General features: G+C 42.8%; 1 protein-coding gene across 3 annotated transcripts in view; it reads left to right on the top strand.

The window, feature by feature from the left end:
• Positions 1-11162: 11162 nt before the first annotated feature.
• ADCY2 (adenylate cyclase 2) overlaps positions 11163-27732 on the top strand; it is a 282866-nt gene continuing 266296 nt past the window's right edge. The window contains exon 1 of one of the 3 annotated variants that reach the window (XM_078602107.1): positions 11163-11351. The gene's annotated coding sequence lies outside the window, so the exon portion shown is untranslated. Of the gene's footprint in view, positions 11352-11629; positions 11840-27371; positions 27477-27732 lie in introns of those variants that run through there. The other 2 variants (XM_078602109.1, XM_078602110.1) reach the window with 2 other exon arrangements.

The following is a 27732-nucleotide window of genomic DNA, read 5'->3' as shown; positions in this document are numbered from 1 at the left end:
GACAGGGATAGACGTGACTTGTGATACAGTACTTATAATATACACAAATTACTAAAGTGAACAAGGTACGGGAATTATTCAAATGGTGATGTTATTCAAAATACTGACTGAATTCACAACAGTACTAGTACACTACATTCTTGCTTTGGCAGTTGAGGACATTTCTCCAGATAGTGATATTATATTCAAAGCAGAAGGTTCACATCACTCTGAAACAATCGAGGTAACTTCGCAATGAAATGGCTGCATTGTAAAATGGGAAAAAAACCCGTAGTCAGTCTTTTAGCAACGATGCACAAGTATAGACCGGGCATGTAACTTTTACATTTCAAGCAATAGCTCGGTTTCAGAGCCATGGGAGCAAGTTAAACTAATTCATAATCCAGTACAGGTTTAATTACTGGCGAAACATCGTAATTACTGGCAAAACGTTGTGGCTTTGCTCTCCAACACAATATTGTGCTGTACTAATAACGAATTGGCATGTTCTGTTTACATGGCAAACCTTACTAATTGGCTGTGTCGGGTGGTGGCTGCATTATGGATGATATTGGTTGCGAAAGCCTGCATGTGAAGTTAAACTAAACTATTTTATTTTTACCAGGTAAAGCCAACTGAGCTATATAGCTTTTTTTCAGAAGCGACCTGGCCGAAAATGATTGGCTTAACGAAGTGGTGTATCACGTGGACATTTATCACAGCTAAACACTCTAAACACATGTTTATACATGTGGAGGGAAAAAAAAACGGAGGACCCGGAGAAAGATCCACGCTACCATGGGGAGAACACCCATTCTCCAAATATACAGCAGGCGTCAGGGTCGGGGATCGAACCCACGACTTCCTGTATACCAGGCTAGGTAGTTAACATCGCGCCAGCAGGAAGAACGGGTGCAAACATTTAATTGCAACAAAAAATAGTACCAAGCGAAGCGTATTTCTGCTCAAACAAGCAATGGGGCGGTGCGCTTATCTCAAATGGTGGCCTTGAAATTGGAATGTCACACTTTCCTATCATGGGGGGCATGTCTCTCCCTGGGACAATCACCGCTGACTTCTCACGAAGTGGAATGCGGACGGAGCTGCTGGGCTGTCAAAATTGATTCTAGATTTTAACTCGCAGCCATTGGTAATCCATTGAAGTTTATGTATTGCCCTACAAAACAATGATTAAAATATTTAGGGTACAAATTTTATAATTAATGATAATTATATTGTCAATTACAGTTGTCATTACCTTTTTAAACTTCATTAGACTCAAAAACAAATATTTTCACATGTCAGTGAGTGCTTCAGTTGGCAAAATTTAATTTGGTGGAAGTGTGTATGTACACATAACTTCTTTCGCACCATACGTAGCCAAACGTGCTAATCGGAGGTGCGGGAAGATAATAATTGTAGCGCTTAATCCATTTCATTTGATGTAACCGAGGAAACTGCATTTTTACATATTTTCTATTACTTACTTTTTAGGATATGTCAAACACATGAGGTGATAGAGGGTGGGAGGCAGAAAGTGGCAAAGGGAGACGGAATAAGGATAAACACTTCCCTTGGCCGCACAGAGCCACTGTTGATAAACGGAGGCATACGTCAAACAGAGCTGTTTCACGGAAGCGGTCTCCTTGCATGCGCAGCTGTCGACAGCTTGAATGTCTAGGTAAACAAACGTGTACACACAGCCTGTAAAATTATTAGCTTGGGGAGTAATTGCTGAATTAACTCGGTGGATGTGCAAGAGTCAGATGGATTTAAACATAAAAATAAATCCACAATGAATTCTCATGGAAGAACAGGTTATTCATCCAGCAATAGATAATCATAATTTAGATATGCAAGGCGCATTTAATTCGTAGATCCCAATGCGCCATTTATTGAAATCATAAAATAAACGAACTAGAGTAAGCGGTCAGAATAAGGGGGTAAAGGGCAGTTTAAAGAGGGGAGTTTTCAAGACTGAAATATATCTAACGACTCTGTCTCATTATTAGCAAAGGCAAAGCATTCCAAAGCTTTGGATCTGCACTAGCAAAAGCCCGATCGAAATATAGATAACGGCTGATGATCATGTTGTCTCATATATATTAAAATGTGTATATGTCCTGTCTGAGTGTCTGCTTTCTACATTCTAACCCTAAAATAATTATTGATTCATGAGTATTGAGGCCGCCAGCTTCTTTGCAATGTGAACTCTTTGTAATGTACAGACGCGGAGCTGCGGAGAGAGACGCGGAGCTGCGGAGAGAGACGCGGAGCTGCGGAGAGAAACGCGGAGCTGCGGAGAGGGACGCGGAGCTACGGAGAGGGACGCGGAGCTGCGGAGAGAAACGCGGAGCTGTGGAGAGGGACGCGAAGTTGCGGAGAGGGACGCGGAGCTCCGGAGAGGGACGCGGAGCTCCGGAGAGGGCCGCGGAGCTGCAAATAGAGAGATGAAACGCAATTTTTGCTCATATATTTTAGTTGCAAAAAATGCTTTCACTTTTGAGACTTCAATAACAAGCGATATTTTCAATGTAACCCCGTAACATTGATGCATATGGCAGATTTGCTCCTTTTCGGTCTTGGAAAATCATGTTTATGAATTTCTCGTGAATGAATGAAGCCGTGTGAACCACTATTTTTTTTTGTTTAACGAATTCGCGTGGCTAATTCCTAATTTAATCTGAGGCACACTCTGCCGGCGCAAATTTATTTTTGCAGATAGCAGGGCTAACCTCTGCAGATTACAGGATCCGCGATTTGGTTTCCAAATATTAACACAGATTTTCTGATAAAAAAAACAATTATCACAACTAATCAAGATTGACGACGTATTAATTACTTTAAGAACTTAACAAAGAAGGTTTCAATATGAGCAACACAAAAGCGATGCACAAATGGTTTGCTTCACGAAAAAATATATTGGCCCAACAGCTGGAAAATAGCATAGTGTGGTACGCGTATCTAAGCCAATTGTTTTTGTTAATGATTACATAATAAGGGGGACAAGAGACGTTTGGAGTGACTTGGAAAACTGAACTTGATCATTAATACGGGGTTTTGATCAGTACATTCACAATGAAATATGGATAAGAAATATTGACATAGAAATGTAATACAAACAGAAAAGTTATCAAGCATGGCGAGATGCATGCTGGGAAATATATTGAGAGACAGAAAGAAGAACACATGGATCACAGAATGTGAATCACAGACACAGTAATAGTTAGGTTTTCGCAGCTAATATTGATGAATAAGTATTTTTTTGGGTTAGGCCACACGTCACGTGGCCTATTTGTGGGTTAGGCAGCCTAGTCATCAAATGGCCTCACTCAAAAGTCTGTTCATGAATCATAGAGACATGTTGAATGTTAAGAAAAGTAAGTGGGCTTGGGCAGGCCACATCTCTAAGAGGGTTGATGGTTGATGGATAAGACTGGTGATGAAATGGCAGGCAAACAAAAAAGGAGAAAATATTCCGGTGAGAATGTCCACCAGGGGAGAAGGGAGCAGTGAGAATCGCTCAGTGCAGAAGTCACATGGCTATGGCACCACACGGCCATGACGGATGATGTGTCGAGGTCTTCATCAGATAGTAGATTGATCGTGATGATGATGAACTACAGTACACGAGCATTACATTTTTCCAATCGAGTTAGGGGGTAGAATTAAATCACTTAGTGCCCCTTTACAGAGATGAGCACCACCCCACACCCATTTAACGACGGAGCACATCCTGACATTTTATTTATATTTAAGATTTGACATTTCGGATGGCTGCGATTTGAAATCCAGATTACGGTTTTGACAGCCCATTATCCCTTTGGAGTTGATACAATGAGCAGCACATCTCTACAGAGAATCAACAGTGGTTGTCCTATAGAACGATTCAACCCAGTCATGGGAATAGTGAATTTACACCACAGGTGCAGGGCTGCTCATTGAGCTGAGCCTGCGCAAAATATTCTTTAGAACAGGGAGACAGTTTGCATTTTGTTTGACTGTTACACAGTCGCCTAATATTGTTGATGATGCTATCAGACACTCTCACTTTGTTTATTTTGCAACAGAGGGGCACGTGTTTTGTAATTCCCTGCAGATGTTGCCGTGACTCTGGTAACGAAACCACGGGATTTGGTGCAAACTGACGCAGTGATGTCCCAATGGGACATATTTAGATATTTACATATCTACTACCGACTGTGCAAAGCGCTGTCCTGCTGTCAATAGTTTTATGAAAGCAATGCAACAAGGAGTTGCACAATGATACTTTCCCGGTTTGTTTATTTTGCATTATTAACCACACAAACATGCGCACTTTTATGTTTTACCGCACGTTATTAATATTTACCCACCCGATGGTGTATGCACGCTACTCGTGTGTGCTGGTTTAGGAAAACAGGTTTTAAAGCACATTAATGTGCCCCTGGGTTAAATTAAAGTGTTAACAGTGTGTGGGGGTGTTTTCTAAGTGAAATGGCACACAGAAGGGAGAGTGCCTAGATGTATCAATTTCTATCTGGCTGAGCTTCGGTCAAGAGGTGAATGAGTCTGTAATTTTTCAAGTCAGATTAGTTACCTTTTTTGAATAAAATAATGTTTGAAGCATAATTATACGACTGAGATATGTAAATTTTGCCAATAAAAGAAATTGCATACAGACACATTTGCACGAAAATGTATTTTCTCAAAGATCACTCGGAACAGAATGATGTAACATTTCGAGGCCGGCCAACCATGTGAGTAGGCAGGGTTTAGGAAAGGATTGTATGTCATAAATCACGTGCTGTATGTACGATTAGAGTCAGATTTTGTAAGAAAATACCCACTAATGAATTTCAGATACCATTGTGTTCAGCGACTGTCGACTATGAAAAGGCATAGCAGGTGTGTGTCACCACCATCACCCAAGCTAGGACATTTTGGTTGACAGTCACACGGATGCAAAGTCTGTCATTCGACATTTGATGCTTCATTACAAAAGATTTGTTTTCCAATATCGTTTGGAATTTACATTAAAACATTAACATGGGGCACGAAAAACAACACATTGTACGGTTGTGAAAATTTATTGTCAATCTTCAAACGTTTCGATCACTCATTTCATACATGACAATATCACACAGGTGTGTGTGTGTGTATTGAAGCCAGCAGGGGGTGTCCGATAAAGATACTGAACTTGTCTCCCACCATGAGGATACGGGGACATTCCACCGTTGGCATCGGGATATCAATGGAGATTGGTGGGGCCCCGTTACTCACGTGAGAAGGGGGCATGTTGAAGTATCTTAGGGGCCGTCCATAAATGACGTCACCTGGGGGGGGGGGTCAGATATTTGTGACGATATGTGACGAGGGGGGGGGGGGTTGAGAAATGTGACGTCACGTCAAAATGCGCAACTTTAAATAAATATAGACAACACGTTCTACTTAATTAAATAGACTTCATAATACATGTTTTATCCTACAACATCAGAGTGCAGCGCCACATTAAATACGCACTACAATGACGATAGTTGAAAGCGATTTTAAGCATGTTTTATTTTCAAAATGGACATATGGTTTGGGGGGGGCAGAGCTTTGTGACGTCATATCTGAGGGGGGGTTGACATTTTGTGACGCCGTGTGACGAGGGGGGGGGGGGTCAAAATCGTCCAAAATCGCGTGACGTTATTTATGGACGGTCCCTTACTTGGTATAGCAGTAGCTTACAGTGACAAGATCGTGCGTTCATCGTCGACTCCAGGTAAAATAATCACTCCGCGGCAGGTAAAATTAAAACCGCATGGCGAGCACTACTGTGTTTTCCTCTGGAGACAAATGTGGGACGTAGGTAGGGTTTTACCGTTGATTCAGAACCATCCGATGGGTCGTGCGCCACCTGATGCTTAGAAGAATGTTGCTGTACGGTGTATATAACAATTGGTTTCACCCTTTCTGGAAATAAAACAGGTGTTAAGATGTAAAAACACCAAACTGAAACCTTTTCCAAGGAATCATGTCTGTATTAGCCACATATACTTGTGGTGAACATGCAACCAAAAAAACATGCTCTGATAGTATATGCATTGTCTTTGAAACTGATTGGTCCGCACCAGTTAGAGCAACAGGTACACACGCAAAACAAAGAAATGTCCCCAGAGTGGATGTCAGCCCACGTAGTGACGGCACCGACACCACAGCCTCATCCAGCACATGCAGGGCAGGCAGTCCCGCACGGCACACGTCCTGTCGCACTGCCACAGCCAGAGAGACGCCGTGCGACAATCATCTTCTCCTCCCCCCACTCCGCGCTCACACAGCGGGGATGTCAACTCAACGTAGCAAAAGCGGTCCAACGGACCTACCTCTGGGCGCATTGTGAGTGTAAAAACGTGGCAGACAAATGGCCCAATCACCGATGATGATCCCTGGTTTGAGGCACGTTCGCGTGCCTCAGTTGCTCGCCCCCCCCTCCACCACGCAGCAAGGACGCGCCCCACGTGCTCAGTTCTAGGACTGTGGTATTCTGGTCAGAGTACTTCACTGAGAATATAAAGGTGTTTGCACCATTTGAACCTCCTTTGCCAGTAGCAAAATATAATAATTAGTTCTTCTTGGTTCTTTCGGCAAAGTCACGTAGAAGGGAAATAATAAAATAATAAAAATATTTTATGTTTTATTTTTATATTTTTGTATGTTTTATTTTTATTATTTTATTATTTCCCTTCTACGTGACTTTACCGAAAGAACCAAGAAGATGAATCCCTGCAGTCACGAAAGCTTTAAATCGAAATATAATAATTCGTTTTTTACCCTTTGATCTGGCAACAAAACTGTGCGCCTTTTGGCGTCATCTGGTCCAACACCATGTGAGACTAGGCTCTAAGAAAAGCTGTCTCGGGTGTGGACCAATCAATTTCAAGGACAGTGCATACATTATCAGAGTTGTGTTTTTGTTTGCATTCCGACCGCAGGTATTGTGGTCAATGCAAACATGACTCCTTGTAAAAAAGGTGTCAGTTTTGTTTCCAGATAAAGGGGTAAAAACAATCATCATTAATATAATATAAAGGTGTGCACGCTTACACCTTGTTTGGAGGGTCAACTCAGACTGTCATCCTTCTTAGGGTTGATCAAATACGTACAGTTAACCACTTAGCTTCCAAGATCGGATGAGATCAGGCACATTCCGGGTGATTCCATAGGCTAACGAATAAGTAACACTTGAATATTTTCTGTACAGGACAGTATTCTGTATAGTAAATATTTAATTACATTTGCTTAGCGTTTTTCTCTTCACGATCATCCTGCACATCGCACCTCTGATTAGCACGGTTGGCTCTGTACGGTGCGAAAGAGGTTCAACATCCATAAAGCATAATTCATAATAAAGGTTTTTGGGTTAGATCGCGTTATTTATAAGTGTGTCATAACCCTCCACCACCCGATATGGCCAAACAGTAAAAAATGTGTCACGTTTACAAAAGACAAATAGTTCACTACTTTAGCCCACCGGTGTGTTGAAGAGTGAATCAACATCATTGAAATTTTAAATAATAATAATATTGGTTGCGAAAGCCTACGTGTTATAAAGCAGAATGTGTATCTACACAGACTTACAGTGGTCATGTCTTCCTACGTCATGGTGTACAAAGCAGAACATCACAATATGCTCTTGGCACATTTAAGTCGAGGTAAGATATGTTCTCTTAACAAAACTATTTCATTGATTGCTACAAACCAACAATGGGCATAGCACACGGTCTGATAGGCCCGCAGACACGTAAAGAACATTATCGGCTGAAGCCTTGTGTGTCCAGTGACCCTATACAAATCGCATTACCCAGAAAAGGGTTACCCGGGAGCGTAAGCCATCCTCTCTAACTCTTCCTATCATACCCCATTCTTGACATTTCCCCTACAAACACACATCCACAACATCAATGCTCGGCACTGAAATCCGTTTCGGACTATTATAAATGACTAATACGAGCATCGCATTATCTGACCATGTACGGGGAAAAAAATTGTCACGTTAAATAACGATTGTTCTAAATTTAAGACACAGTGGAAATGTGGAACCCTGCATTTTGGATAAATTACGGATGAGAACGAAGCATTGTGTATTGTTTGACTGCCAACAATTTTCCCATATTTGGCACACATGCCAAATCGACTCACGAAACCCAGCCATAATGTCGCAAACATGCTCTAGCTAGCTGCTCGGCGTTTCTCTCTTCACAACCACTCAGCACATCGCACCTCCGATTAGCACGGTTGGCTGCGTACGGTGCGAAAGAAGTTCAACATACACACATTTTCTCCAGCTCTACCCCGTACGACTAGAGTATGTGTGTCCCGAATCTACATGACTATACGCTGCTCATTCTATGCAGACCTCTACATGACTGATTATATGCAATTCCATCGATAATGTGCCTATACAGTCCATGCAACATTCCCCTGTATGACTCTAAGCCAGTGGTTTTTTCCCCTTTACTGCTGCCTGCACCCATTTGGTTCTCAATCGTAAACAAAAGTAGAATGTTAATAGATACAAAGTAAGTTGTACTTGCGTGCCCGTAAGTACAACTTTTGTATTTTCGATTATTTACCTTCTAACAAATAAATCTGGCATGTCTCGCACCCCAAGAAAGGGCACCTTCTGCACCCCAGGTTAAGAACCGCTGCTGCTCTAAGCCCCGTAGCAGGTGTGCTGTGTTAGGCGACATATTGCACGTGGAATTGAGTCCAAAGCCAATATAGCTGTCGCAGGACTCATCTTTTTCTCTACACGGCTGATGTTTTGATGATGCCCGCTCCATAAACGCAAATCGTACACAGGGCTCGGCAACGTCATTTGAACGCGAGGGGTAACACAGAGATTGCATTAATCACACAACGATTATTAAGCTCGTGAGAAGTGCGTAAAATGACAGGTACGGGAAGAGACGTTGTTAATGTGGCCACACCCAGTTGTGTGCAATGTGGTTCCATGGCCTCTCCGGCCACTGGAGGCGAAGACATTCACGAACGGCGTTGAACCCAATCGCTTCTTGAAATGAATAATCGGCCCTAAATTGTGACGATTGAATCAGATAACGGGGGGGGTGGGGAGGAGTGCATCTTCAAACTCCCTATGGAGCACTCTGAAATACTTCACTAACTCTTTAATACGCTCTCATCGGTCTAAATTAAAACGGCATTGCATTGTATGGCGGCCCAGCTCAAGCAATGCCACGTGTACTTTGTTCTGCACAACCCATAGGCAGACAGTACAATACAGTACTTGACGATTATAACTCTGTATTTTATAGGCTATCCACAGGCTACCAAGGACTCATGCACTTCATACACTCTGCTGCTATATTTGAAGCAATCACGCTATACATTGCAAGGTTGTGAGTTCAAATCCTGTCTGGGGACTGACTCAGTCCATCATCCCTCAAGCGCTGATACATATGAATAGCATTACCTTCTGGGAAGTTGTCATCAGCACTCTGTGGATAGACTGGCTCCCGCCACAGAACCGTGGAATGTATCTAACTGTACTGATGTGAACTGGGGTATATTCCTGAAGTGAAATTGATAAGAGTGTTAGAGATTGGTGGCTTTTTTCAACCCATCGCAGACGTCAGCAGGCTTAGAGAAGGGACGGTTTAGAGAACGTGTGTGTGGAGGTAAACAGTGTGCCTGGTGCAGTCAGTTCTGACGAGGAGGTCAAACCACGTACAGTAGCAGTGCGTTAGCAGCGTGGGATTTTGCTGGAATACATAACCGACTCTGGAAGGGTGCAGAGGTCAATGTTATTGTTAAAACACAATGTTCGAGGCAGGGGCAATGCCTGTTTTACTGCATGGGTCAGAGATACAATTTGAATTTATATAGCGCCTAATGTCTATCGCACCTCAAGACGTTGGTATTGAAATGTAACAAAACGAGGAGAAAATAAGTTTCGAACACGTGATGGCAGGATAGAGTGAGTTAACTTAGAGGTTTCCGAATTGAACATCAGAAGAAAGTGGTGTACGTATAAATCAGCACCCTCCTACCATCCTGATATGTGTTCAGGATGGTAGGAGGGTAGGTTACGCAGATCAGCATTGGCGTGACACACAGAGGTCGCGACTACGGGGAAGACCTAAAGCCAGATGTGGGATGGGGCTTGCCAAGGTGAGATGGCATTCGTGTTATTGGGCATGATACTCCCTTGATATTAGCCATATTGCTAATATTTTAATTTGACGCAATTCTGGTGGTATATGATTAACCTTCTTGTTCTGTAAAGCAGGTGAGAGCCCTATACTGCAACAAAACATACGTGCAGGATTCTTCCCTGACAGAGCGGTCGTGCATTATTGGCGCGTCTACGCAGCTACCTTTTTGAACCCATCTGCTTTGTATCCGATGGCGGTATTCGAGTCCATACAGCGCTGCTGTCTGTGACCGCCTTACTATGGATGTTCTCTATAATATGTATGATGCACCACTGTATTTCATATACATTACGCACCCCTTAGTGTAAGTCCGAGGGGACGGATGGGTGGTGGCACAGTTGTTTGCACTAACCGATATGGCGAAGTATGGTCACACAACCCCCAGGAGTGGATTGATTAACAATGTCTGGGAATAATTGCAATATAGTACTACAGTACTGTCAATGTAGCGCTGTATATGTATACAGCAGCACTATATTATGACTACATCAAGCAGCTGATTTGTACATCGAGAAATTGGTCTAAGTAGTCGTACAGAGATACACACTCCCGTGTGTCCTCCAAGTTAAATTCTCCCAGCTCAAGACCCGCTGCTGCGTTACTCAAGTCTAATTCCATTCAAAGCTCCCGGCTCCCACGGAAAGAAACGCATCCCCTGTTTAGCCTTAGCGACTGCAGAGAAAGTGCTTTAAACCAGTGCCGATCAAGACGAGCTAAGCACTCAATGAGCTGATGTGGTCATCAATCGCCAAGCCTGGCCGCCTTTGTCTCCCAAACGCTCATGTTGTAACACACCATGCTATAACGCCCTCATTTACAGTCGAGTCGATCTAGGGGAGGCGCGGCACAGGTTCTGTTACCACTTTCCACTGACATTCGTGGATGAGAATGGAACCCTGGTCGCTTTGGCTCCGTAACGCAGTGCGCGTACCACTGCACCACCGCTCTCCGTAAACACACGCACGCACACAATGAAGCGCGCACACACACACACAACACATCCATTACCAAACCCTGCCCATATCCCTGTCCCATACCCCCTCCGCCCCCACCACGCGACTCCAACCCATCCAACCAACCCAGCACCCCCACACCCCACACCGCACATCAACGCACGGGTTGAGTGTGCTCTCCAGTCCGGTCGCACTCGCCACTGAGACAAGGCACGTCGAGGTAAGTCTCGTTTGTCAACTGCTCCTCGTTGGCGGTGTTTCGTGCACAAACGCAGGGGCGCGCGCGCGCGCGCTCTCATCACACAACACAGAGAGAGGCGAGACGAGCGAGCGAACTCCCCGGCTCGTATAAAACGCACCTCGCCCTGCGAAGAACACGAGAGGGTGCACAGAGCCAGTGCTGTGACACTTTTACCCTCCGTCCCACCCGCACACACACACACACTCGCTCACCCACCCGCCCATCCCCGTTTGGCTGCGCGCGGGCCACTTCAACTGCAGGGTTCTCAAGCGCCGGGCAGACAAGGGAGAGACCCAGACCGCAGCCGGGAGTCCGGCTCACACACGGGAGTAGGCATCAGCAGCAGCAGCACTATAGCGTGGGTGATTGTGTGGACTTGCTCTGTGCAAGCAAGAGGAGGAGGAGGGCAATTTACGTTGAGTTTAGGAGCTCACGAACATCTCGGCTGACTTTTCCCGCGAATCAAGGTGGGTTACGTGTTCTCATTCCGTTGTTTTACAGGGACGTGAATATTGACGCCCAAGATTGCTCTCGAATTTGCTGTTACGCGCAGTTTGTACACACCTGTACCAAACAACCAGTTTTCAAGTCGAATACTGTTACGATTATGTTTGCATTCCCTAGCAAATATTTAACCGCTATTACTCATTGTAAAAAAAAGGTCAACGGTGCGTGGCTCCGTATGGCGGATTTTCATTAAAACGAAAAACTTAACGCAAGGAAGCTGTTAACGTTAGCAGTTGTGGCGGAGGGCAATGATGTGTGCGGTGTGTGTGGTGTGCATCACGCACCACGTGTGTGTCGTGAGGCCTCGCTGGCGTGACGTGGGCTATAAATGTCAGATTTCGGGCAGATGCGTGCAATGGGGATGCGAGAGCGAGCGTTTAACGCGATCGCGCTTTAATTTGCACCGCTTATAAACGACGCTTGCCAGTCTGATTTTCACGAGCGGCTGCATTGTATTTTTTTACATTTTAATACGCATTCATTTTAAGTTTAGCACCCGCTTATAAATGGATGATGTTGAAACAGCATTATAAAGATACAGAACCCCAAAACTGCGACCTTTTAATAAAAAACACACAAAAGAACTCGACTGCTGCTCTCGCAATGATGACTCTTTACACAAGACGGAGGGATGACTATGCTGTGTTGCAGCAACGGCGAAAAGTTGGCAAGAGCACACGTGTCTCTGTAATCCGTGGCATATCAAAGGAACGTGCTTGGCAGAGAGCGCTGATTTTAAACGAAACTCGTTTTTATTTTACCACCTAAAGCCCACTGAGCTATATCGCTCTTTTTTTCAGAAGCGACCTGGCCACAAATGAAAGCTCAACGAAGTGGCTTATCGTGCGCAGATTTATCGCAGCCGAATACTCTAAACGCGTGATGTTGATTCTAAATGTGGAGGGGAAAAACCGGAAGACACGGAGAAAAATCCACGCGACCACGTGGGGAGAGACACGCCAACTTCAAATATAGAGCAGGCGTCAGAGTCGGGATCGAACCCACAATCTCCTGTATACCAGGCGAGGGAGTTAACATCCTGACACCGTGAATAACCCCGCGAGACTGCGCCAGTCGTTCTTGTGACTTGGCAATAGGCGCGCTGACCACTGCTGCTCTGTACGTTTGAGGCAAGGCAATAATAACGGTGACACGCAAATGCGACTCTTAGATGGACATTAGCTATACCTATACAGGTAATGCAACACGTGACAGTTAGTCATAACTTAACCGCTGTTGTGATGCATAATGTATCACACGCGTGTATACCCGTGTGATATCGTATTTGGTTAAAACTTGGGTTTGCATGCTGTTGTCTATGAATAAACTCGCAGTAAGCATCCAACTTTGGCGCACAATCGATTGTGACTCGCAGATTAATTCTAAGAGCAAGGAACTGTACCGAGTCTGTTGTTTAGCATAACTCACGCAGATAATGGATGGGAAATCTTACGTATTATTTGATGTTAATAGGAAAACGTGTTTACGTACTGCTTATCCATTATCTCTCAGTTCTGGTTGTTATTGTGAAATGTTTAAATCTATAACTTATCACGATGTCTGTCTGTGACTTCAGTATTAATGTCTCTAGTTAGTGTACCTGTCATAATGAAGGAAATTGTATACTATTACAGTGCTACTGGGAAGTTTGGTATGAATTGTATTCAACTGCAGACAGTAGTAAAACATGTATACCTGTTAATTTTTACGTGTTACACTGCGATTTCAAAAAGGCACGCAAACATCAATTGATTTGAGGTTTGAGACTGTTAGACGATGTAACATTCGAACGAGTCACACGCGGACGGTAATCCGCTTGAACTATTGACTCGCAAACAATCTCTGTCACTTTATATTCAAGAGCAGCACATCTCATGTCACTTCATATTCAAGAGTGGAAGAGTTGTGCCGACAAATGAATCATTCCTCTCAATTATTAACTCCAGCATTAGCAGTGACCTCAACATTTTTTCTCTTTAAAAAATCGACATCCAAAGATGTTGCTTGATGTCAAAAATAATGTCTGTGACGTGATGGCCAACGGGTGTTGGGTCTGGGCTGCGATTGGGGATGTAATTCTCGGAAACTAGATTTATTACTGATGTACAATTGTCGCGTTCTCTAACCTGTGCTCACGGATGCGCGGCATTAAATGAAGAATGACAGTGACACTGGCACGTCTCCACTTCAGTCCATGGACACGTCTCCTGCAAGAATGTCGCCTGTTTGAGTCTACGGAGAAAATAACGTACATAGCTACCTGCCGAGCATGCCAGGGCATATCTGAGCAAGTGCATTCACACGTGCGTAAATCTAATTTCCGACTGCCTGTTCTATTAGATATTGGAGATAAAAACAGGACCCTGCGGGGTGGGCTGGTAGGAACGAATAACCAAAGAATATAAACATAATGTATTATTACACTTGTTAAGCCAGGAAAGCCCCACTGAGTCAAAAGGTTTTTGAAGGGTCCTGCCAAGTGTTTGCAGTAGGGGGCGATGTTGATACACGGACGGACGGACGGACGATATAATCTATTGGTGGTCTGGTCCACTTCGTTCCTACCAGTAAAATTCCCCATGCAAACGCAAGTCTCCAGTTGTACAGTAATACCCCGGTTTACGTCGGGGATGTGTTCCTCAAAGGTGCGAAGACGAATATCGAAACGACGTAAATCAAAGCGGTTTAAAGGGTAATAGGCGGAGGCAAAGGCGACGCATAACGAGAAAAGACGGATGATGATGCTGTCAGCGATGTAAGCGTAGTGTTGAGGCGACGCAAATCAGGTGGTGGTATTATTAAAGTGACGATGTATTTGCGGAACGACGTAATAGGGGGAGACGTGAATCCGAGCACTACTATACAAGAAACACTCTTGATGTGGATTCCAATAACAACATTGGAAGAGCAGTAATTATTATTATTATTGTTTAAGTGCAGCTACGACCAGCTGTGCACCTCACCCATCACAGTCATAGCACAGGGGCAGTCGTGGCCTGTGGCTGTTGAGACGACCCTGATATTGCTTGGCACGATGATCATTATCAATACTCAATGGGCGATGTCGTCAAATGAAACGTGACTAGTCTGAGGTGTACAGCTGTCTGTTTTCAGCACGGAGTGGGGGGTGGGAGTTGATCAATAAAGCCTACAGGCATTGCTATCCGAGACTTGAACGTGGTGTACGTGTGTTGAACTTCTTTCGCTCCGTACGTAGCCAACCGTGCTAATCGGAGGAGCGGACCATGTGGTATTTAATGGAAGCTAAAAACAATACTAGAAGGATATGAATTTATGGAATTGTTAGAAGTGAATAATATAGAATTGGGAGTGAATTATGTGGTAGGAGGTGAACATTCGTGAAAATATATTCGAAGATATTTATGGAAGTTAGAGTCCTATGGATAGGGGAAATGCATACTGTACTGTAAATTTTGGAAGTTGAACAAAAATGTGGATTAACGTGAATAAACATATAGATTAAGTGAATTTAATTAATTTTTATATACTGCATTTATCAAAATATTTGCCCAGGTAATGCCTTGAGATGGAATAGTCGCTGAATATCGTAGGGAGGAATTAATCCAACCGTCGATTGATAATGGGTGTGGATTGTAATTGCTGTTGACTAATACTATGAATAAATAATACAAATTGGATTTGAAGGTAGGTTTAAATTGCACCTGTCTTTGAACGATAATAACGTTAATGAAAATAAATACCACTCATGCAGATGAGTAAGAATGTGAATGATAATACCATCATAACAAAGTAAATGATAATTCGAATTCTATGTTTGGAGATAATACGCAATGTTAGTAAGTAATGATAGGGGCCATTCGAACAGAGTTTAAATGACTCAAAGTGACGATAATGATTTTGCAAATATCATTCCTAATAATTGTTACGGAAATGTCTACTTTCTTCTGATTGATTGACTCTAAAGGAACCTCAGCAGTTTGTGGGATTCTTGTCGAACGGTATAAAGCATAAGCTTTTGCTTGGGGTGGTGGTGCAGTGGTTAGTGGCATTGCGCTACACACCGGATACATACCTGGGTTTCATTCCTGGCCACAACTAACGTCAGTGGCGAATAGCTAAACAGGTCACATGTCACTGGGGAAACAACAAGGTTACCGTGCGTGGTGATGGCCACACTATCCTCTTTGCGCCGTGACGGCCTTCATAGATGTTCGCGAACAGCAACTTGCACCCAAAGGCCTGTGGAGGCTATATGGGCAATCTTTGTTTTATGACATTACTCAGCCTGAAATGAGTACTTGGTGCGACAAAAAAACATCGGGAAATTACGGGGACAGGGGGGGGCTCTGGCTCTGTGAGAGAACTGAATATCGTGTTTTTATATGGAACCCCAGAAATGCGCGTTTGCTGGACGCACTCACAATCCACCACTGTAACACTGGTCAACTAAAAAAAAATTCTGGCCTGGACTTTTGCAGCTGTTTTAGACTAATTTCAGGGTGCTGATTCCAAATCTGATCTCAGATTTGCTCTATCACATCTCATTTTATGCTATCGGCATACCCCATTTTCATTGATTTTACCCGAAATTAACTCTGTCACTTATGATTGCAAGTTGTTGCGAGTCAGTGACAGCTTTAGTGTTAAAACATGGTGCTGCATTTTTAGGATAGTTTGTTTATAATATCATTTTATGCAGATATCCACATTTATTTAATATTTTTCTTCTGCAGTTTTTATTGAAAATGCAATATTTGATATCTCAAAAACCTGATGTGATAGACAAAAACTGATGCCAGATTTGGAATCAGCACCCCAGAATTACATTAAAACCGTTGGAATACCTTATGCCAGAAAAAGTGTGTTGACCAGTGGATAACCTTGATATCGATGGGCTAGCGCATTACTGTGATCACTGCCCTGCAAACGTGCGTCGAGGGCCAAAGCTGCAGAATGAGAAGACAAAAAAGACGTTGTACTCTGAAGGGAGTTGTGATGAGCGCCGACGTCTTTTAGCAAGCACGCGTCTGTGCTTCCCAACAGGTTGGTTGTAGCGACACGAGCTTAAGGCTTTACAACTTGGGGAAATGGCTCTGCGCCAATGTTTGCTATATCATTATAGCCATTGAGTGACTGGAGAGACTGGGATCAATCCGATAGCAGTCGGTGAAAATGTATATTTAAATCTAGAGTGCTGTATTAATTGAGCATAATTCAAGTTTTACAAGTTTGTGTTGTCTCCAACCAAGTGAACTTAAAGTGGCTTTCTTTTGTTTCTCATAGAATATCTACAAAAAAATATCATCCCATAGTTGTGTTTGAGCTAAGGAAATATTTTTCTTTTCATGTTCGGCTACATAGAGAAAATGTGGTATTTTGAAATATTGCAGTGGCACACGGTGACTTGCTGCAGCACACTACGGGCGTTGATTATTTCATGCAACAGCTGTATGTAACAAACAATTCAAAGGAATATCCGAACCCAGAAAAGTATTTAGGTAAATTCTAGACTTGAAGCTTTCGTGACTGCAAGGATTCATACTCTTAGGTTGTTTCGGTAAAGTCACGTAGGTAAAAACAAATAATAAAAATAATAGAAATAATATAAATAAAATAATAAATCATGTATTGTTTTATTTCTAAAAAAATTATATTATTATTTCTATTTTATAATTTTTTTACCTACGTGACTTTATGTTTAGGTAAAGTCTTTTTTGGGGATTCGATCGCGTAAATGTAAATGAGCCGTCCACCCACCTCCATCCAACCACAGCCGATTTTACATTTCAGCGATCTTATCCAAAAAACTAAAACATTATCGTCAATAATTTTGGTCGCGATAGCCTACGCGTTTAAAACGTGATGAGTACTTGGGTTGTTCGGGGGAAGAGCTCGTGTTCATTTCTGATAGAATGGTGTGGCGTATCGTCTGAATGTACCCTTCCCCCTGGATTTTTAGGTTTGTCCCGTTTTGTATGTTGATACGTTTTCAGAAAGCCTGATTGACGACTGCTTTCTTGTTTTCGTATACGATTGGAGACACGTTTTGATCATATAAAATACGTACAGTATAGATTTAACGCATTCATGTAGAATCGTTCATTGGTATAAGACAAGATAACTGTTACACAATATGTTTAAAACATTTTTCCAGACAAGTCTCAAGCATAAAGAAGCCCTAATGGTCTTGCGGGCACACTCACAGCTGCCAGTGGTAGCACCAATCAGCTGACATTTTTAGTTCACTTACGCGAAGTCCGTATCCAAGAAAACTACTTTATTCATGACATTTACACGCACGCGGAAATATAATTACTTTTCTAAACATTTGTTGAACATTAAATAATATGAGTCCCGATTGTGGAATGCAAAAGGATAAGTCAATCAGGATGCGATCTGATCCTGGTTCAATTCTTTACAATCCTACGATCCTATGTACAATCACTCCCATTCATCTCATCTGATAACATAAAAAAACACATTGGATCGGATCTGCTCCCAAACTTAAATTGCCCTTTTCCTTAAAATAGTCATACATTGTTAATAGCTCACTCAACATAGCACAATTAGTGGTGGATCTAAGGGGGTGGGGAATGAAGGGGGTGGGGGCAATGGGGCGATAAAGACCTTAAGACCCTGGAAATTTTAGTTGTATTGATATTTACTAGACAAAATATTTTAATTTGCTTTATTATTCATGTAGGGCTCTATTTTTAAAGCGTGATCTTTCACGGTGGACTCCTTCCCCTCGCTCCCCGCTGCTCACCCCTAAGGAAGTTTCTCGATCCACCTATGACACCGATTAAAGAAGAGACGTATTGCTGGGTTGAATAAATACACACGTAGTTCTCAGCAAAACATCTTAGGTATAAATTTAAATTATTGCAACATTTATACCTACTGTAGTTGAATGATCATGCATCACCATCACTATGGCTAGGACATATATTTGAAGACATGAATAATCTCCTGAAGTTTAGTGCATGTTTAATATTTGTCTTTGAATTCCTGCCTCAGTGGTTAGACACCAACAAAGTTTCCATGATATCATCACAGGCAATGTGACTGAAATCCATCTGGGTAGCGCTACTTTAGTGGAATGTTGGAGTGTAAAGCCACGACGTGAGACTGCTCATCAGTTGGCTACCTGAATGTCACTATCAGCCAACGTTCCACCTGGGGGGAAACAAAAACACGTGTTGTTGAACATTATCTTCATGGAATTGCTTAGTGTCGGAGTTGAAAGTGGTTTTGTGCTTTTTGGAAAAGTCAACAGTGACCGTCTTGTTGAGAGTCTGACTCCAAGCATGAGAAAGTGGAATTTGCAACATTGGCACAAGGCTATTTGAGACCAGCACGGCAACTATGCTCACTTGAACATAACCTTTTGATGGTACCGGCTTGTAGAACTAGCCTGCAGAATAGGCCAAGTAGTATGGGAAGCCTGGCTAGTACCCTACATTTCTTCACACCACATTGCTTGACCATGTAATCACTGAAAACATTTAATGTTAGTCAGTTTTATTTTATTTGGACCATAGACACACTTTTGATCACTGTGGTACTAGTTGGTACACACTCGTGATGTGGGGGATAAACCATGACATAACATTTTGGTTTTTCACTTATTTTAGGAAAATTCCCGCTAGAAATAACCCGTGTTAGTTTGACTGCTATGCCAACAACATATCTGCGTAGCAAGGGTGTGGGAAAGTGTGGCTAAGATCAGCCACCTTGCAGGGGATACTGCAGCAGCCGCGGGGAGCTGTGCAATACACACGGTGGAGTATTGTTGCTCTGCGACCATTCCAGATGGATGCTTTTGTCTCGTGACATGAATGCATTAGTGAAATTGGAATAATATTATGGAAAAGATAATAAATATATATATATTTGAAGGCTGGAAAATGTAGTCATGGGTCAACTAAGTCCATCACCCCTTGTGGATACATTTAAATAAGTACATCATATAATAACGGTTATGAAGGTCCGTTCCCAGCGTTGTAATTGGCTGGGCGCCACGTGCTGCCCAGTGTCCCGAGCGGGGATGGGACGAGGGGCCATTGGGGAGCTAGGATAGGGTGCCCGAGGTGGGGGGGGCTGCGGGTAGGGGGCCCCGGGAGTTGCCACACGCGAGGGGAGCACCCGGGGGTGAGTTCGCTGGGGTGGGAGGTCGTGCAATGGACGGTATTTGCACGAGTAGGGTAATAAAATACAAGTATTATTATCATTAAACCTCTCAACCCCAGACTTGACTACGCTGGAATTTATAAGCCAGTCTACCCAAAACAAATACGTATTGAAATGTAAACTACAAAACTCCAACAGTAACGCTGTTTGCACCCTAATCAAGTTGTACGCGGTAGGGGCTTGTTTGTCAAAAGTCAGAACTATCGCAGGGCACGGTAATCCAGAAGAGGTCATTACAATTTATGTTCGTGCACTAGCAATTATACATCTGAATACGTATCTGCTGTATAGAAGTCGGTAAACGGTGCCCTTTGATCCCTCTTTAAACCACGCGCAATATACGATGGCCATATACATTTTTGTTACATTTATTTTACCAATAAAATCTATACTTTAAGTCGTCAGAAAATCAATATTCTCAGTCGTCCATCTCTGCTTCATGGTCATGGTTAGTGATCAGACTAAACTGTACAGTAATGATTTTTAGAGTTTATAAAAATGTGATATAACATGGCTTGGGTAATGATGACATCTTGATTTTAAAAAATGTTTTAATCTTTAACTAATTGGTATTAATTAAATATATTAGTGTTTAATTAAGCGTGTTAAATGAGCTAGATGTTAATAACGTATGATCATGGAATTTATTAAATGATTATTTGCAGACTAGCTTCCAGTGGCTTTAATATAAAACAAATAATGTCACAGCTGAGGTATTAACACTGTGGGTGGATGGTTTGGGCCCTTTCAAAAGCAATATTCATTCATGTTGTAACTTTAGCTTGGGTTAGTCTTGCGCCAAACATCTTGTTTGCAAGCGACACCGTGCATTTTTTAAACAAACATTTACTGCAGGTAGTAAATTTAGTCACAGTTTTGGCAAGCCAGGGCAACATTGGTGAAGAACTGCAGACAGTAACATGGGACACACGAGTTCAGAATTAAGGCAGAGTAGACTAATTGCCGGTATAATAATACTTGGAAAGTTTATTCCGTTTGTGCTGAGCATCATGGAGTATAACTTTACCGCATTAAGGGGGTTTATAATAATTTTCCACGTGAAACATAGAACAATGTTCCAGAAAAAAAGGTACTGTAGGATTTTCTTCAATAAAACATTAAAATACCGTATATGTTTATCTTAACTTCTCTTTTTTTGACAGAAACTACTACAAAGCATACTCTATTTGTACCTTTATTAAAACTAGATGAGGTTTGTGAAGAGATATTTTTGTATGTCCTGCATATATTATGAACGAGACCTGAAAAATGCAAGAGCACATGTGCAAGGAATGTATGAGGTGAGAAATGTGGAAAAAACACTTGCAAATATGCACAGTATTTATTACAGCATTGCAAATGTGCCAGACCTTTTAGAAAATAAAATAATAACTAACAATTTTTAGATATACTGTATGTACATATGTTGAACTTCTTTCGCATCATACATAGCCAACCGAGGTGTACGTACATATAGAGCCTTCTTGTCAAACCACTGCTGGGTCATGAGGGCCTTCCCATGCCATCTGGGCCATGGGGGGGGGGATGTATTTGACCAGTTCGGGCTGGTGAAGGCAAGGAACAGACATTGTGGCGTATTGGTTTAACACGTAGGCTTTCGCGACCAATATCATCCATAACTGTTTTTTTGGGTTAGATCGTGTAAATAACCTGTATTATGGATTGTCGCATATTACAGCGTGCCCTTGGAGTAACGTAGCTGGAGGATATATATATGTGGGGCAAGGTAAATCCACCCAGATTAAAAAAAAATGTTTTGATAACTTCGCTCCAACTCAACATGTACGAGCGTGCGTATCAATTCTTCGTCTCCACGCTCCGCACAAACGTCACAGCCTGCCCTGCAATAACTCCTGTAACTGTGTCATCGGATTGTGCATTCCAGAATTGGATTGTTACTTTCCGTCGTTTCAGTGGTATTCTTTAACCTCTCTTTCACGTTGCTTTTTAAAACATTAAATTGCAAGATATAAATGGGAAACATTTTTTTTCATGGAAAGAGCGGGGTTTGGTTAAGAAAACGGATACACTGAGGCACCCCTTCCCTGAATTAGTCCTTTATTTCAAGGACACAATATCATCATCATCATGATCCATGGGCAGATAGCCCCGTAGGTGTCCACTGCACATTTCTTAATTTTTCCCCACTTTCCTCTGTCTTGTGCTAATATGCTCAAGTAGTGCCACATCTTTCTGGCATCGATCTCTTGTGATGTCATCGTCAAGCCATTCTCTGTTAGGTATTCCGCTCTTTCCGGTTTCTTCCATTTTTCCAAAGAACACACTTTTAATTCTCCTGTTGTCCATCCTACATATCTGTCCAAATCGTGCCAGTTTCCTTCTCATCACTGCCTGCATCACCAGGTTGGTCACTCTTTGGATCCAGTTTAAATGCAGTAGCCTTCTGTAGCAATACATTTCCAATGCCAAAATATTATCTCTGTCAGTTTTTTCCAATGTCCAAGTCTCAAAGGCATACACAGCTGTCCTGAACACGCATGATCTTAAGATGTTCAGTTTGGTTTTGTTGCTGATTTGCTCGCTTCTCCAGATGACATTGAATTCTGCCATTACTCATTTTGCCTGTGCGATCCTCGCTTTTATCATTTCTGTGCAGTCGTTGTCCTATGTCAGTAGACGTACCAAGCATACATTTCTTTACATTCACAATATTGCTGCTTTCTATTATTGCATATTTCTCAATACCCACCCTTCTTTGTCCTTCCCACGTTAATCCTCAGTCCTGCAACCTTTCCTGGCTTATTCATCATATGAACAATTTTCCCTGCAGTACTACGCAGCTTTCTTCCATCAGATCTATGTCGTCCACTAATCCCAACTTATTTAGTATTTCTCATTGCACAGATTTTCCTGTGCGGTAGTCCTGAATGGCATCCATGACTCGTTTTAAGTATGTGACAAAGATGTTTGGTGATAGTGGATCTCCCTGTGTCATACCTATTCTTGTTGGGAACCATTCACCTATATCCTGTCCAAACGTTACTGCTGACTTTGACCTTTCACCTATATCCTGCAGAATCTATTTTTTCCTACTCCGTATGATCTTAATGTTGGCAATGTTATATCTTGCTTAGTCGAAGCGAATGATTTCTAGAAAGCTATGAAACAATTGTAAACGCGACTATTATTTTTGATTTCTCTACTATAAGCCTTGACATACAAAATTGTTGAACTGTGTTCCTATCTTTCCGAAACCCTGCCTGTTCAGCCAAATAATCCTCAGTGTGCGCTTTTAATCGATGTACAGTAATAGTACAACTATTAGTACCTTCCCCATGTGGCTCATTAGTGTTTGTAATTTTTACAATCATAATATACAGTCCTGTAAAGAAATTGGATTTTGCTGCACTGCTCTCTGCTGACCACTTAGCACAATAGCAGCCTACAACCTCTGATGCAGAGTGGGCATTCATCCCAAGCACTATTCGGACTCATAACTGCTTAGTTTCTAAGGTCTAAAGAGATGGAGTGCATTTCGGGTGATTGTTATTAGGCTTTGCATATATTATGAAGCTTATTCAGCAAACAAATAATCCATAATTATACATATTTTGCAGTTATTTAAATATAAAGTTAAATAAATATATGGTACATAACTGGCATAAAAAATATTAAAAGCAATTGTAGTGCTTTATTTCAAATGTGCAACAATGGTTGTCTCTCTTTCATCACCCAAAACAATTGCTTTTTGTGTTTTCCGGTTCATTCCTTTTCTATTTGATCAAGTGTGCAGGACCAAAATAATTCAAAATACGGCACCGTATTCTTAAAGATGGGGATTTTCTTGTGCAATCAACAGTGACTGAGCCGAGGCCATCAAACTCTACGCGAGACCTGGTTTGACCTTAAGTGGGCACACCAAACATGCATCCAGGTTCTCCAGCGGTGCTGGCTCATTACTCTGACAAAGGTTTTAGCCTCCGGGGTTACCCAGCTGGATCGGACAAGACAAATTTTACACCATGGCCCAAAGCACAGCACAATGATGTTTTTTTTTTAAATTGGGGGTTTTGGACTCTGAATACATTTTTACTTATGAACCCAAAAGCTGTTTCTCGGCCAGTGGGTTTCTATTTCAGACAAACGTCGCCTGAAGTCACAATTGTCTCACTGCTCAAACGAGCATAGGATAGCAGTTATCTTTGTTGGGGGCTTCAAACCAGTGGTGAAAATTCCGCGTTTTTATGGTGGGAACCAGCCGCTGCATAGGACAATCACTGACTTCCGATAAAGTAGATACTATTTTTAGCAACCTTATGCAGTGTTGAGTTGAGTCAACTGCCATCCGAGCTTTGAATTAAAAACCAAAATGTTATTTTAAATATCCATCAGAGTGTGTGTGTGAGAGGGTAAGGTTTGAGGTCTGGTGGCTGTCGCCTCTAAGAGGTGACATTGTAGAAGCTCCGAAAGGCACAAACCCAACTTCCTCCATGGGCGATCTATGAGAACACACCAAATATCCACTGACAAACACGCGACAGAGTCGAGTTGCCGATTATTTATTTATTTATTCGCAACCTCACCTGAGGTGTCACTGTCCGAATGTCTATAAACCACGGTACAAGTTGTACACAGCCTCAATCTATTTTGTTTAAAATTGCAGACCTGTCAAAGGAAACCGATTCGAGGGTAATGGTCCAGGCAAATAGTAAACAAGCGACTGGGGTTTGCAATGAACAACACGGAAGAATGTGCAAGGTTTTCTGGGGGTTACAGGACAAAGGAGGCAACACAACTCAAATAGACAAAATCATCATTGGCCGCAGTAGAAAGTACTTGGTGAGGTTATGCCAAGATCAACACAGTCTTAATAGCTCGTGATGAAAGTCCCAGGCTCCAATGCACAGTCACGGGGCTGCAAGCTCACTGGTCTGAGACGGAGGCCGAGCAGGGAGGGCTGCACAGGTCACAGATTCGCAGGTCCATAGCACACGCCGAGCAAAGTGCAGACGCCACAAAGCTCGCAGAGTTGCGGAGGGCTTGGGCACGGAGCGAGCAGAGTTGCTGTTACAGAGTTGTGATTCACAGCGAACCCCGCAGGTCATACAATTAATTTGCCCGTGCGACTCATGGAATCCACAACAAAATCCTGGGTGATAGGAAGCTCTTAAAGCACAGTGGAGTTTATGGAAGCTCAAGGTGTTTGCACTTTGCACGTGAACAACAGACAGAGATACAGAGACATGTGCACACACACACACAGATACATTGAGGCAGACACGGAGAGACACAGAGACAGGCAAATGTGTCGGTGTGAGAGTACACGAGTCCCTAAACTCGTACACGAGTCTCTCAACTCATGTATTACACTTGTCAGAGGCTAGCGAGCTGTCCTGCATAAGCCCACGGACAAAAAAGGGGACGTTTATTGCTGTTTCTCCATATCCGTGTCTCTCTGTCTTCATCTTTTTCTCTATCTTTGGTGTGTCTCCATGTATCTGTGTCTGTCTCTCTGTGCGTTGCCATGTGTGCCACCGTGCCTCTGTGTGTATGCAAGTCTGTGTGTGTGCCTGTGTCGTCGCGCCGATCATTACAAGTGCTGTACCTCCCGTGCACTTGCTTTGATTATGGCCATTTGTTTTAAATCCCAGAACCCCACGGGTATTAGACGTAATTTTTTGCAGAAAATTAGCGAGTGTTGTGACGCAGCTAAATCCCGGATAACTGTGGATAATAGGAAGAAATAAGGCCGCGGATAATACGGATTTTATTGGACTTGACACTAAAGCTGGCTGATTGGCAAGTCTCAAGAGGCCCGACCAGTATGGAAGAGTAGGCCAAATACCCTCGAGTGGAGCTCTGTAGAGCCGCCTCTCCAGAGCTTTTTCTTGCAGAGACGCTTCTGCTAGCAGTGGCATGAGCAACCAGTTGCAGGGCTCCAACTTTACCTTACACCTCTTACTTAATGTGGAGGCGTGATCGTTCTGGAAGCATTTCCCAATCAACATTTTCATTCTCCGGTGCCAGAACGTGGGAGCACACAGGAATGGATTCTTGAACCTGTCTGGTTCTTTGAAAGTTGTTTTCCCATATGTATGTTGGTTTTCTGAGTGCTCTGGTTTCATCCGCAAAGCCAAGCACGATTTGGAACTGGCTGAACGTGCCAATGCAGAACCATTCTGAAATAAACAGTCTTGGAACTCAGCGAGGCTTTCCTATGTAAATAAAAGGAATTATTACCATCCGTATGCTCTTTCTCTCCAGCAAAATGCTAATAGGGCATTGAGCATTTTATTTTCCATAGCCCTGGCGACACTGTTGCCCTCTGTGTTTGGGAGATTTGAGGTTAGAGGAATGGCTATGAGATAGGGATGAGGGCAACATTTGTGGCAGTAATTAACTTAATTCAGGCAGCTTCAAACATAATTTGGTCAACGGCCATAGTGGTGTGCAGTAGCTTATAAATAACTATCCAAGAGTGTGTGTGGGAGGAACGGTGGTGCAATGGATATTCCACTGAGATATGATATTGGTGACCTGGATTTGATTCCTATCCCTGCACAAAATCAGTGGTGTGTTATCCGAACCTATCTTTTTCCTTCCCCAGGTAAAACACAACTTAAAAGGGAACCTAATGTGGTGATACAAAATCAGCACCGAGAAGACGGGCAGCCAGCTCCGTGTGGTTCTAGCCACACCACATTTCAGTCTGTCAAACTGTCCTTAAAATATCCTCATTGACACCAATCATTGCCGGTTAGTAAAAGCTATAAACCAGTGGCACCGTATCTCTGTGACACACACATTTTAACGCACATACGCGTGCACCCACCCACACTACACACATACACTTTAGTTTTCTACGTGGTTGTTTAGTAACTGCAGCTACATATCAATAACATTCCTTTCCTTTGTTAATGCTACTCCCTGCACCCCCCCCCTTGGTGCTGTTGATCCTGCATAATGCATGGGCATAATATGCCTTTGAAACCCCCCCCCCCGCCCACCTCCTACGCATTTTCCATGAATATGCTAAATTCTTCTTCATATGCACATTCTTTTGTGTTAAGGCACTCTTCCACCTCCAACCCAGTTTATATATAAGCTCCTAGCTTGGTAGTGTCTCATTCTTCACCTGAAGACGGCTGCTTGCGTTGTAGCCGAAACGTCGTGAGAATTATTTCATTTTATTATGTTTTAGTTTTATTATTTTATTACTTCCCTTCTACGTGACTTTACCGAAAGAACCAAGAAGACACAGACACAAGTTGCCCGTGCTGACACATTTAAAAACAAGCCCCAGAATAGCAATAGCTGGGTGTATCATGTTGCTGCACCTCCTGTGCTGCTTGCAGCAGGGTGGGATGCGGCCAGGAGGGACCAAGATGGACGGGATCATGGGATCATTCAGCCTGCTCGTGGATTGACGTGACTTGGCCACTGGTATTTTGACATTCTCATTCAATCGCAATCCAACCCACAACTTCGAAAGTTGGTGCCACTCATGTGTGTGGGTCGTGTTCTCTGGGTGTTTTCTGCTGCATGCAGAGGAATTGGTCAAACATCATGAGCAGGATCCGTAGGTGCCACAGTGGTGAGATGTGAACTACGCTGCCTGGTATGAAGGAGGTTGTGGGTTTGATCCCGACCCTGACGCCTGTATATTTGGAGTTGACATGTCTTTCTCCCCGTGGTCATG

This window comes from Lampetra planeri, chromosome 17 (genome assembly GCF_965212315.1).
Source record: "Lampetra planeri chromosome 17, kcLamPlan1.2.h2, whole genome shotgun sequence".
NCBI lineage: Eukaryota > Metazoa > Chordata > Hyperoartia > Petromyzontiformes > Petromyzontidae > Lampetra > Lampetra planeri.
This window is presented reverse-complemented; position numbering and strand designations above follow the sequence as displayed.